Below are 13,124 nucleotides of genomic sequence, written 5' to 3' on the forward strand. Positions count from 1 at the left end.
ATTTTAAGATGTTCTTAGACAGAAGTACCATAGTCCAAAAATAGCCGTAGACAAGAATAATAACTCATTTTTGTCTGTTTTTTAGCACATGCAATTAGACATGCATTTAAAGGGATGCATTTTAGCTTTATCACAACATACACTAAACCATCCTTAGCAAGTGGTGTATTTTCAAAAAAACCTTGGTAGTTTGGCCTCACTATTATATTATGTAGTGCAATGTTTTAATTGAATTTTTCATTTTCATGGAAGATTTTCATTTTCATTTCAATGAAGAGCTTTTCTGAAAGAACAGTAAAATGGAGAAACCATTTATATTGAGTCATAAATAGTAACTTGTGAATCATTAGAGACAATTAATTTTCTTAAGAGAAAGTAAAAGAAATGGTTTTCTTCTCTCTTCCTTCAATATGCTGCAGATTAATATAAGGATATCTGTTACTTCTTATGTTACAAAGTCCTTACATGACACAATAGTTACATACCTAAGTAACTTGCATTTCAGATATTTTCTTTATAAAAAGAAAATGTACATCTACCAAGAATAGCTGACAAATTGAAAAGCTACTTCCTATCACTAATGTTTAATTCCTAGAAATTGCTGGTTTATTTCTAGAGTGGTGTTGCTGCTAAAATTGCAAGCTATTCTTCAGACCTTTCCCAGACTATACAAGGAAGCTGCCTCCTCTGGGGTGGAAATTCTCCTTCCAGAGTTTCTGCCTGTGAGAAGACATACTGTACCTTCCTGGAAAGAAACCATCTCCTCATAAATCTGCAGTATTTTTCAGTATTTGGAATACACACTGATGCAGAGGGTTAATAATATTCCTCATACAGGAGAAAGAAAAATTAATAAATTCTATATTGGAAAGGTATTCTAAGTTCCTATTTAGCACATACTATATAAGGCACATCTACAGGATTTGTTTAAATTTTAGACATCTTTTTGCTAAATTTTTCAAACACATTCATGATCAAATCTTGCATTTATCTGAAATAGAGTACACTTGATTATTAGACAACTGAGGGGTAGACAAATCTGCCTAGCCTGAGTTTCCACATTGCTTACTCTCAGCACAAGGAAAGGATAGTCATTGGAAGAATAAGATATCATAGAAGGATTCACTTCAGACTGCTTAAACAATGCAAAGCATCTTTATGTTGTCACTATTGCTGGTAAGACTGCAAGAAGTAAGTCCAAGACATATTTTCTGAGGAAAATTCATTATGCATTAAAATAATAAAAAAGATCAGTAGAAAATATTCTCTTTGTCAAGTCCTTACTCCAAGTATATAACCAGCAGGTTTTTATCCATCTGACTTAAAAATGTCCCAATATAAAAGACTCCCCTCACTTCCCTGAAAAGATTATGACACTCTGGAGTATAATTTTTAAAACTTAAGTATAACAAGAATTGGTTTTCCCTCCTGAAACTCAAATGTCCCTTTGTCTTAACTCTATCTCGTTTTTTTCTGTGAGAATCCACGTGTTTGTGTAAGACATCTTTGGTATTTGCCATTCAATCACATATGGACTGTAATTCCCATGTCCCTGACCCAATGCTTCAGCCGGTGAGGGATTTTATAGATACAAAGTGAGGGATTTTATAGATACAAAGTCATGAACACACGCATGCACCTATCTATTTATGGAAAAACATCCATTTCACATTATTCCTTTTGTCCTAATTCTCTGTAAATCTAACAAAACTAAGAAAGGGAGTAAGAGGGAGAGAATCGCAGGTGATTCCTCATCAGAGGTGTGGAGAAGGAGGTAGTTACCTGTTGACAGTCCCCTGGTATTTCTTATGCTCTCTAATTCTTCATATATCAACCCCTGTTAAATCAGGACTATGAAATAGAGCAAGTCCTGTTGTCTTCCTTTTGATTATACTAACTTCACACCTGTATACTGATCCCATAAATCTCTTATTTGAAGGCAGTGTAGTTGAAAAGGAGAGATCACACAGTAGTCCACTGTAATGGATTCAATTTGAAAAATCTGGTCTCAATTAGTAAATCTTTGTTTTGATTCAGATTTAGCTTTTATTGATATGTTACTTTATATCCAGTTGATCAAAATATATAACATTTGTTTTGAGTGACAAATAGCAGGAACTACTCAAAGCCAGCATTTGTCAATGACTAGCAGTATTTATTTTATTATGGTGCTAAAACCACTGCTGTTTGACTCAAATCTACACTTCAGCTATAAAACTAATGTATTGACTGTATCTTGATTTGTTATCAGCAACCACTGTGTTTCAGTAATATTAAAGACAGTGGAGAGTTCACAGGATATAAATACAGAATATTCTGCATTGCAAGAGACCCACAGGGATCATCAACTTCAACTCTTAAGTAAATTGCCCATATGGCGATCAAAACCACAACCTTGGTGTTATTAGCACCATGCTCTAACCAACTGAGCTAATTTCAGTGGTACTGATATTATCCTTCACTACTAATATTATCCCTCACAGACCTGAACACTTCCCTAGGTATTTATGTGAATACTTTATTGATTACTATTATTAAGAATATTTTGCCTTCTATCCATTCATAATTAAGTCCTATTTTATGTACCCTTGTAAGATAATATTAAAAGTCTCCCATTTTATTTAAAAAAAAAAAATAAAATTCCAGAACCTGGAATGGACCCAGTTTGTATTGTTCTAAAGGAATTACCCATCATTGATTGTGGTGTAAATTACTCCTGTTCACTGTTGAGTCTTTATTAGGCTAGGCATAAAGATGACACCTACTTCCTGCACATAAATGACCAGCAGAGGCATGTTCTTTTAAATTTCATGGGACCATTTTTTTCATGAAAATTTTAGCTTCAAAGAAACATTTTTCCTTCCACATGAGCCACTTGCTGGAAATAAATCCAAACTTGTTATATTAAAATTGTTGTGGTAAGCACATCTATACTTAGCTCTGTTTGTCTAATGTCGGCATTCCCCACAGGGAAGAGGTGAAGGCAATAACTATCAAGTAAAAGAAAGTCCAGAGTCAAATCTAGACATATCTTCCAGTTCACATGGTACTGACATATGCCATTGATCCTGCTATCTAACCAAAAGGAGCCAAGTGGACTGGAGGATGAACAACTCTCCAGGTTGTGAAAATAAGAATAAGCAAGGTCTAAGAATGAAATTTCTCATTCAAAAGATTTAATACAAACACCTATTATTCAATCAGAAATCTTTGTTGCAACTTTTTATATCTGGAAATTAAACCTCATGTCCTGAAAAGGCTTCAGCAGGTGCAATGCACAAACTTTTTTAACCAGCCATTTAAGGTATAGTTATGAACATTGTCCACTGCGCTTCAATTTTACTTAGAACTATATAACACATTTCAAGACCTCTGTAGCTCTTTGTGTTCTGTGCTCTACATGAAATTGACAAATTGACATGAGCAATCACATTCCTGCTTTTGGCCAGTCCCTTTGACAGCATAAACATTTGGTTGAACAATGAAAAAAGACTGCACTAGAAGGCAGAGCTTTGAATAAAAAAACCCTAACACTGTAGTTCTGTGGAATAGTCTCCACATTTCCAACTGTAAAAAATAAGCATTCTAATCCTGTGACTTTCAGTACTTAGTGCAGAATTCATCCGTTGGACTGAGCATTCTCTAATTAAAATTTTACCTCATGTATATACTCCATAGAAGAAGGAGTGACAGGTATTTCTTCTTAACCTTTAAGAGTACCACTATGTTAGGAGGGAGAAAAGTACAAAGATAGAAATGTAAGCAGGAAATAGGACAGGAAGATGGATTGATAACATAGCTAAGCTGTTTTCATAATTAAAAAGGTGGCAGGGACTGCAGTTTGTTTATTGTTTGTCCAGACTGAACTAACAAATTGTATTCTCTGTGTTTTAATATGATAAATCTTGCTGAAAACTTTTTTTTTTAAGATTTCTTTTTTAAGCAAAGTAACAACATTTTTAGCAGTGTAGTTAACAAAATCAATGGATAAAGCTTGCTGTTAAAGAACTCCTCTTTCCTTTCTTCACATCTGGACCAGTGCTACTAATTCATTACAAATTCTGGAAAGGTCTGTAGATCTCAGTGTAGAGATTGTCTCTTGTATTTTCAAAATGAGCAATACCATTACAGCATTTGGCTGCAGAGGCAACAGAAATTGTAGTTCTGCAATGACTGTATCACTCAACAAGAACAATGCAGAAAAAAAATGGTTTGGAAGAGCTCAAGACAATTTCCTAAATGTTTGCCCCAAACAAGAGCGCGCGTGTGTGTGTGAGTGCTTGTTCCTGACTGAAAGAATAAAGAAATTCTCTCCAGTAACTTCTTGGAATAGCATGTGTATATGTTATTTAGCCTGTGAGAGGTAGGCAGAGACCAACATGTTAAGAATCCTCCATGGCATAGAAATTGCTACCTAATTTCATATAAAGAGTAAAAAATATTTCCATCATAATGTGTTAATTTCAACTCGGTGTTATTTTTTAAAAGTCTGCTGGATTAAAATTTGTCTGCCAATACAAACACTGATTGTAGGTATAAAGACATTTTCTCATAAGGAAGTTTACATGATTCACCACCAAAATGTATCCCAAATCTCTTGGTGATGAAAATTGCAGTCTTAAACCCCAAGTTTCATTGAGAATTCTCAATGGCAGACAAACTCAGTTTAAATCAGTATCATATCACATCTTTAGACCTCAGTTCACCATGCTTATTAATTGGATGATGAAATGATTTATTAACTCTGCCTTTCCCCTAGTTTTAAGGAAAAAAAATTACATTTATTTTAGACTTACAGAAAACCCCACTTATTTACTTGTAGTATTTGTCCACTTTACTGTAGAAAAAGAGCTAATTTCTTAAGAGCTAATAAAAAATATTCACTAATTTCTTAATCATCTATGATTAAGAGCATAACACTTGTTTTCAACATGACATGACCTTTTTGTCTGTTTGAAGGTCATTCTTTCTTCCAAGAAACTACATTTTGCTTCTACTGAAAAAATAAACAAAAATGCAATTTACTTGTTTTAACTCCAACTCAAAGTTATGTTTTTGCTTTATGATTTTCAAGGACTACAGGCAGCAAATGTTTTTTTCTAATGGAGAACTGAGACTGATGTACATGAATGCATAAGCTTTCATCTGAGATGATTAGTTCACTTCAACAGTAAAATCTCTATTATCCCATTTCTGATGCAACAAAGATTTTTTAAAATTTTCTATTATATATTTACATGATTATTTGCAATTACAGACTATTGTATAATTGTGGAATTATAGACTTTTAAAGATATTAATTGCTCCTTCCATTTTCCATCGAGAGCTGTAACAAATGATGTTCAATTGCATAATTAACATTTGTTTATAATATCTTATTTACAAAACAGTTGAGCCTTTGCACTTTGTCATGCTCTGAATGGTTTTGGTCAATTTAATCCACTAAACAATATCCACTCTGCACAGAAACTCATGAGCTGTTTGAGAGCAAGGTTGCTGAGGACACATACTCACGGCGTTTAGACTCATAGGTTGCTGCATAGAGACTACATTTAGGAATTAATTGAGAAATAGGAACTGCTCTCAAGACTTGTGTGTCCATGTGTTTGTGTAAAGCACAAGGGTAAGTTTAGGCCAGATTCTCCTGTTCCTCATATTCTCTGTACATTTTTTTGATCTACCTCTAATTCGGCATCCACATTATTTCACTTTATTCAAAGAAATATTTATTTATTTATTCTGCCAAGATTATGCAATCTCTTTGGTTCAAGAATGAGAAGCAAAAGAAGGGACAGCTTATCTGAACATGAATTTGATTCCAAAGAACAGAATTCTAAAAAAAACAGGTGAATTGTTGTTCTAAAAACACAGAAATTTCACTTACTCTTTCCGTTGAATTATTGGAGAGGGTGTAAGCAGTACAATCTGATATTTTTTTTCCCTACTCCTGTACTTAACAAAAAGGGGTGGTGGGAGTGAAGAATGCAGTAACTCTAAAGACACTAACAGTGCCTAAAGCCATCCTTCATGGACAAGGGTGTGGAGTAAATAAGTTTTGTACATGAAGCACAGAAATTGATAGCTAATTGGTCTCAGTAAGGGACAGTAGCAACAGCTAGGAGGACTTCAGGTCTTATTCCTCTTTCATTATGCATTATGCTGCATTGCCCTTCCTCAAACTACACAGTCAAGTGACATGTAGTTCTTAAGCCAGTTTGCAGGATGAGAGATGCAGAAGAGAGACTGCTTGATGTTTGCAACTCTTGGTTTAATTTGAGAAGCTCATGTGCAAGGCAGAGGAACCATGGCACTGCCAGAGCACAGCCACCCTGCAAATAGGCAGGTGCTCACATCACACTCTGCTGTTCTACCTCATGGATATTTTACTCCTGTTTTTTGTCTTGTTTTTCTTAATCTTGATCTAAAAGTCTCTAGCTACAGAGCATTACCTTTTCTTTCCTAAACACGGAAAAATAAGAGGTTACTCAAATAGCAAATTTCTCCTTAGCAAATCAGCTATTTAGCAATAGACTTTCAATTTTAGCAATAGACTAATAGCAATAGACTTTCAATATTCCTTTAGGCTACATGCAACTTTCCCTTCATATTTCTAAACCTTTCCCCTCATTATTAGCTCACATATGGGGAAAAGATGATTTTATATATTGTAATGATATTCTAAGATAAAACTACACCTAATAATTTTTACAGAAGGAAAAAAAAAAGCCACCTGCCTTGAACTCTAAATATTGAGCAAATGCCGTGTTTACTCTGGCACAATATAAAACCACTTTTTGGTGTTTCGTTGCTATTTGTAAGTTGTTTTTTGAAAGGAGCATTTTGGAAATTTACAAAGAAAATGAGGGAATTTTGGGCTTTAATTTACCTACTGAAGAGCTTGTATCTTGAGTGACTGAAAGCAGAGAGGAGAAAAGTACATTTCCTTACTGTTAGAGATACTCTACAGTGATTTTAGTTTATTTTATTTAAAAAAAACCTGAATCCCCAACAAAACCCAACCACCAACAAAAAAAAAAAAAAAAACCAGCAAAAAAACCCAAAACCAAACAAATCCCCCTCCAAATCCCCCCTCAAAAAACCCAACAGAAAATCACAAATCAAAAAACCAAACCTAAACAAACAACCCCCACAAAAAAACAAAACAAAACAAACAAACCAAACCAAACCAAACCAAAACCAAAACCAAAACAAAATAAAACAAACAACCCCCCCCCCCCCCCCCCGCCCAGATTAGTTTTATTGAGTTACCTTGAAGAATGAGTAAAAAGAACCATAAAAAACAACTGATGAGTAATTTGCAATTACCCTGTATCTAGGTGAATTAATAATTCCCTACCTGGTCTAAACTATCCCTTTTAAACATGTACCTCATAGACACTCTTAAAAGATTAAGTACTACTGCTTAACATAATTTTATCATCATTTGCAAATCCTTTCAAATAATCACATAATGTATTGTAAAGGCAAAAATTTAGATAATCTAAGGCAACTCACATGAGTACCTGAATAGTATGTATCTTAGATATTGTGTGACCTTGGGTTTCTGTGAGACAATATTCCACATCAGGTAAATAATTATTTGTGATGGAAGGAGATGAATTCAGACTTTTCAACTAATAAAATTCACAGCACCTTGTGACTCAATACATGATTCAAAAAAATGTCATAGCAGTACTTATGATTTCAAGTAGAACCAAATAGAGAACTGTGCAATCCATGCAGGAAGCTCAGCTTTGATTGCATAAGTAACGAGTTGTAGGGTTGAGGGTGGGGGTGGTAACTTCCTTATTTGAAGGATTTATTAAATCAGAATTTTACTTTTACTAGCCCTGTGGGAGTAAGGACTGAGAGTCCTAAAGCTTCATTAATTTGTGCTTAATAAAATTCCATTGGCAGGAGCCACAGCTGTAAAAAAACCCCGCATGTCCTGATATACATATTTAATATAAATTTCTTTATCCCCAAGAGCTGTGAATCACAGGAGCACATTTTAGGCACAGAAAAAAAAGCCTCAAACACTGGAGATTACTTCCAGTGTGAACTGTTTTGGGGAAGGCATAAGCATTGCCAAACAGCAAGCTGAAAGAGATACCAATGTAATTCAAAGCCTTCAGAACCGATTATATATCAAAGTATTATACCTTGATTTCTCCTTGCACAGGGCAGAACATTAAAACAAGGCATGTAATGCACCCCTAGAACAGACTCCTGTTCTCCTAATGAATTAGAAAAGTGGTTTATTTATTTCTGTAGTAGCTTACTTATTGACACATTTTTGTGTGTGTGCAAAAAGTAATTTCTGGTTAATACTTGAACCATCTGTGGTATTCTAATCCTAAGCTTCTTAGTCTGTACATATAAAATGACTTCTATTTTGTCTTTAAGGGGTCTTGAGGATTTTTGACTCTGCTGAAATTTTATGCAGATCTCTTATGATTATGTGTGTTTTCAACACATGAACTTCTTCCAAAAAAACAGCACATAAGACAATGTGATACTACAGGTAAAAGCCAGGTGACATAACATCAAAATCAGTGGCATCTATTGATACAACAAAACAAAATCAATAGCAATGGCCATACATCATGCACTATACTAAATTTAAACTGTTTACCACAGTAACCAAAATTTAACATCAGTTTCCTGATACTTCTAAAATTTGAAATACATTATAATTTTGCTTCGTAGTTTAATATCTTTGCCTTATGCCTCCAGGTTGAAACGAAAGGATTTTCATTTAACATTGTTGCATTTTTTTTTCACTTGTGATTAATTATTTCTTTTATTGAAGACAAAACACACAAAAAACTACAGAAAAAGCAACACATTTTAAATAAATATAAGGCTTCCTTTATATTTTGCCAAACTATATTTATCCCAGATACTTTATCCAGTTTGTTTCTTTAAATACACTGCATTTCCTAGATGAACCTGCACCATTGCATAAGGAGTTCTATTCTGATTTATGTAGATTTAGAAGACACAGTGAAATTAACTTCTTCAGACACTACATATTTTGCTACAAAAGTCACCAGGCAGAAGTATCCTGTGATTCAGACCAAAATTAAACCATGATTTCATCAACCTGTGAAACAGACATAAGCTTACATTGTAAATGGGACTAATATTTCTAATAAAACATCCTTTTTAACAAACCTGAAAATCAATAATAAGAGAAGTTTTAAAATTGACACTAGCCTTTTGAGTAACTGGAAATAGATCTTCCTGTCAAAGACTAAAACTGCTCTCCTCTGTCTAGACTGCACTGGGAGCAAAATTATCAGATTTTCATTTCCTCAATTTCACTCCACAGTGGTAAAACGTGCAAGTATTGATTCAACTGCTGAAACAAAAAGCAGGAGAGCTCTTCACCTCGTCAGGGTCAATGGGTTTGTGGGTGTCTAATTATACCTATACAGGGCATATAAATCTTTCTACTAGTCATTACGTGAACGTAAGAGTCCAAAGGCATCATTATAATCCTTTTAGCCAAACACTCATTCTTCTTTTGTTTTATGAGGGGTCAAAGAAACTGGGAATTAATATTATTGTGGCTCATAGATTTTCAAATTCATGTTTGAATACAAGAAGATAGGCTTTGAAGGAGAGGGCTCTGTGTGTATAGCCATGCATGCCGACTTGCAGGTCTGAGCTCTCCCCATAAACACAAGTACAGCTTCTGCTATGACAGTGTTCACTTGAGACACGCTGTGATGTAAAGAGCACAAACATTCAAATTATGGTATGTCACAAATATAGCATTGGCAAAGCTTTTGGTGAGTATTAATTTGTTTGAAAAGTAGATGAAATCTTAAGAATGAGCTGAAAATGCTAGTTGTGACAGAAGTATTCTCATTTTTCATCCCTCTCCTGATTTCACTGTGGTCTTGCAAAAACTTCTGTCTTTTATCCTTATACTTACTGAAATTAGCTGATTCATGAAAACATTAATACAATATTAAGAATTTTTTTTAAATGGTCAAATAAGTGACCATTACTGTTACAATTTAGGATGTGTGCTGCATTATATTATGCTGTATCATACTGAGTGTGTGGATCAGATGGTTTTTATGTTGTGTAACCATGACAGTATAAGAGTATAATATTTGTACCATAATAAAGCTGTCATATTTTGCAAGCAGATTACACAGACGCTGGGTGCTCAGCAGTTTGAACATTAGATGGAGTTAGAGCCTTTCATTTTATCTATGAGAGTAGTAATAAGATCCCTTATGAAGAGTGAACAGATATTTTTGAAGTATTCATTTTAAAGTATTCATTCAAATCCAATTTTCGTCTTACAAACCGACTCACCTCCTTGAACCCAGAAGTTACAATAGAGAGTTAGCCCAAAGTGCCAAAACCAAGAAGTAACAACTCTTAATACTGCCAAAGTACACAGAAAAAAACAAAACAAAACAAAAACCAACAACTCCAAAACTCACAAATGTTCACATCACTATAAAGGAAAACAGGATCTGGGCCTATATTTTAAAATAAGCTGTTTCTGGCATTGTTAAGTTTCGTGAGACATGATAAAAATTGTAGATATGATGATATGATGCAATTATGCACAAAAAGAAGAAATTAATTTGTTGGTCCAGGCATTAATTGTTTCTGTCCTTGACTCATGATGTGTCTGTGCAAAACACTTTCAGAGCCTGGGGCAGCTAAAGCAAAGGACATAGAGTTTTCTAACTTTTCCCCTTGGTTAAAAACATATTCATGCCTTCAGTCCAACCTCCTCTGCCCTGAGCTACTGTCAAAACTGCAGTCCCACTGCAGATGGGCTGAAGAGAGCAGAAAGAATGGTATAATGGTATGATATCTGTTGAGGAATCAAAAATCAAAAAAAAAAAAAAAAAAGGGAAGAGCTTGTACATTGATGTCAGAAGGAAAAAAGGTTGTATGGAGGTTTGATGCATTAGCTGAACATCCTGCTAGCACAGGAGCTTAAATTCCTTCAGAGCTGTGCTTTTAGTGGGTCGTGTGCTTCTTCTTCAATTATCAGACATACTTATTCCTGATCCCTGTGCCACAATTGCTCATCTCATATCCATGCTCCTTACAATGGCCACTTCACTGCCCAGTTCAGCATGGAGCCCATCTATGACGAAAGCACCCTCCAAGACACTCTCTGCAGCTCACCAATTTGTCTGGGAGATCCCTGCTGCCCCCTGAACTCTCCTTTTAGTATTGACTGCTGATTTGCAGCGAGATCTGCGGCCTGTGTTTGGATTTTCATCTAATATTCCCACTCTGGACACGGCCTAGCTCAGTTCCTCTGCCCACAAGTGGTGCTACAGGGTTGGGGGGGAGAGCAGCATAGAATTCCCTGCAGCTGCAGGGCTGGAGGGGAGAGCAGCGCAGAATTCCCTGCAGCTGGAGGATGAGCGTGCTGCTTTGATGGATGTCTCTGGGGCTGCCTGTCCGTACTCCTCACCCACTGACCCGTGTAAGGCTGGCTCAGTAAGTGCTGCCCAGCTGGGGAGAAATGACATCATAGCTCATCACTCAGCCCCACGCTGCCTGCATGAAGCAAACGGGACCAAGGACCTGTCCGTAAATTATGGCGGATCGCTGGCTCGCGTGGGAGCTTCTGTGCGCTCAGGAATGAGTGGCTCTGTGAGCAGGCATCCTGTGCCTGCTGCAAGCAACTGAATGTGGGCACAGCATGAGCTGCAGGAAACCAGCTCAGTTCTCAGACCCAGATGAGTAATACAAGGGAAAAAAAATGGGAAATTATTCCCTATTTTTTTTTTTCCTCTTTTGTGCAGGGATTTTCACACTCTGAAGAACCTGATGAAGGTTAAAAGGCAAATAATCCCTTTTAAGTCACAATTCCTCAACAAATATGCAACAGAAACACATGCATATATTGATTTACAAAGTGCAGAGAGATGCAGGTACTCCCTACTATGAGCTGGGATAAATTGTGTCATCAATAACACCATGAACTCTGAATGGTGTTGTATGCCATCCAAAGATGTTTCATATACAACTCTAGAGTAGCCAGTAAGGCTTAGGTTTTTTAAAAATTTCATTTTCAATAGTAGCAGCAGGCAGGAAGAGGGTTCAAGTTGGATAAAAGCTGCTTATTCAAAGTGCATTTTTCTCTTGCTACATGCCCTTTTTTATTCCTGCTGCCCTCTTGTGGTGGAGTTTCATCTTTCTACCTTGAAATTTTCAATTGCAAGTTTTAGATGTGGTGATATTTAAATGGATCTATTAATTTATTTATAATTTTTTTTAATCTAAGAATTTAAGGAATCTCACATGACAAACATGTTAACTCACTTCAGTTTGACAAAATAAAATTGGAAAAATTGGACTTTCAGTTACTTGCATATTTTACAGAATTAATTAAATTGTGTTTTTAAAATATGCAGTCATGATTTTAATTATATCTAAGGTGTTGATTTCTATAAAATTTAAATATGTATTTAAATTAAAGCATCAGAAACACTTATCATAAACCACTGGTCTTCTCATTCCACTACTATAATAATTTCATGACATTCATGTACATTTCTTGACAGAGAGACAAAAAAATGTAAGATTAGATTACAAGCAATTTAAGAAAAAGTCACTTTTCAATTCTGTGGCAGAAATAAAGCATCAAGTCTTACTGAGGGAGTTCAATTATGAGAGCAAAGTCAAGAAAGAAATTAATCTCTAGAAGCCATGTTCTTCCCACATTCTGGATTTCCATCACTCCTGTGTTACGTGTATCACTGCATTGATCCCATTTTCTTTATAGTTGAATCATTTGGAGAGCCTGTGTACTGAAGTTCCTAAATTACAGTAAGTTCTTTTAGAAAACTGTTTAGAATTGCCTTGTTGGGAAACTTTTTTTTAATAAAAGAAACTAATTTAAAACAATGTTTTAAATACTATAAGGTAAATTTTTATTGAAACATCTTTTAAGGGATCAACAGAACTTTGAGCAATCTTAAAACTCCACTATCTTTACACACAGGGTTCTCTCCAGAATCACTCTTTTTTCTTTCCACTGATGGAATATCAAAGCAGGGACTCCTGTATAATCTCCCTTTTTAATCTAATGATGTATGTTGTGGAAGGATATTTTTTCATTATTCTTT

The 13,124-nt window shown here is 35.2% G+C and overlaps 1 long non-coding RNA gene across 1 annotated transcript in view; it reads left to right on the forward strand.

Annotated features, from left to right (window-relative positions):
- Window positions 1-13,124, forward strand: part of LOC139600460 (uncharacterized) — a 49,464-nt gene that overhangs the window by 19,603 nt on the left and 16,737 nt on the right. The window lies entirely within an intron of this gene.

Source organism: Agelaius tricolor, unplaced genomic scaffold (assembly GCF_023055355.1).
Source record: "Agelaius tricolor isolate 1412-34295 unplaced genomic scaffold, bAgeTri1.0.p SCAF_2, whole genome shotgun sequence".
Taxonomy (NCBI): Eukaryota; Metazoa; Chordata; class Aves; order Passeriformes; family Icteridae; genus Agelaius; species Agelaius tricolor.